At 33.4% G+C, this 1,250-nt stretch overlaps 1 long non-coding RNA gene across 1 annotated transcript; it reads left to right on the top strand.

Annotated features, from left to right (window-relative positions):
* The first annotated feature begins 775 nt into the window (after positions 1 to 775).
* Positions 776 to 959, top strand: LOC144997126 (uncharacterized). The gene is made up of 2 exons (XR_013659708.1): positions 776 to 829; positions 918 to 959. It is a non-coding gene; the product is annotated as an uncharacterized LOC144997126 (long non-coding RNA).
* The last annotated feature ends 291 nt before the right edge of the window (positions 960 to 1,250 follow it).

The following is a 1,250-nucleotide window of genomic DNA, read 5'->3' as shown; positions in this document are numbered from 1 at the left end:
TATGTCGTCCAGTGGTCGCTCTCATGGTAGAGGTCGGGGCAGTGGGAAACACAAGCTAGATGAGGTGTTGAAACGGCTACATGCACTGGAGCAGCATGTGTTTATGAACCGACAACCTACAGAGGTTTTTGTTGAAGAAGTGAATAATGACCAATTTTGGAGCGACATTTTTTATGATGGTAGGACAGAGTCACAAAGAAATTATGATGAACAAGTTAGTTACACGCTACACTATTTATTAAATTTTATTAACATATATGAATATCTGTGTTCATATTTTATATTTGAAAATATAGGTTGTACAAGATGAAGTGATGAATAAAAACAATACAACTGAAAATGTTTTTGGTGATACTCAAGACGAGAAGGTTGTTATAGATGTTACCTTTACGATTATAATAATTACTTTTTAATAAAGTGTCTTTTTTTTATTGAGTAAAAAGTTATATTTTTAATGTAGGTGTTGGAGGAGAGGAATGAGTATGCGGGGAACAAATTTGATGATGATGTGTTTGATGTCAATGATTATAGTGGAGTTAAAGAGGTTATTATAGTTACATTACTATAAATATTTTGTTTATTTAGATATTATTGGTTATTAAATTATGTGTATTTCGTTAAGTATAAAGTATTATTTTTAATGTAGGAGTGGGAGGAGAGGAATGACAATACGGGGAACAAATTTGATGATGATGTGCCGGACGAAGACGAACTAATAACAACGGGAAATGTAGATTATTTTCATGATGATGATGATGACAAAGAAGTTACACCTGATAAACCGAGGAGTCGAAAACCATCACAATATTTGTGCCCTCCTTACACCGAGGTATTCGTTTTATTTATAAACCGATGATTTTATGTTTTTGTGAATTATATGAAAGATATAGATTTAAACATTTCAATATTGTTTTTAGTTGCACACGACACCGAAGCAAAAAAGAAGAACAAAAAAGAAGGTTGATATGAAATCAACAAGCCCCGTTCCTCCTCCAGTTTTTGGTGTTGCTCATGACTTCTCCATGTTGCGCTTGCAACCTTACGTAGCAGGCGGTGAGGATGTCATCCAAAATTATGTATTGCATTCATATGATGTCCATCATCGTTTGTTTAATTTCGTGTTAGATAGGGATTTTTGGAGCTCATTGTTTGGGCATACACACGACGGCTGGTTGGAGTCAGCGGTAAATTAATTGTTAATTAATTCTTTTAAAAGTTAATTGTTTTTTAGTCAATAACAAAAGTATCAT

The sequence above is a fragment of the Lactuca saligna genome, chromosome 5 (genome assembly GCF_052625555.1).
Source record: "Lactuca saligna cultivar CGN05327 chromosome 5, ASM5262555v1, whole genome shotgun sequence".
NCBI classification, from domain to species: domain Eukaryota; kingdom Viridiplantae; phylum Streptophyta; class Magnoliopsida; order Asterales; family Asteraceae; genus Lactuca; species Lactuca saligna.
Note: the sequence above shows the minus strand (reverse complement) of the source record. Positions and strands in the feature narration are given on the sequence as shown.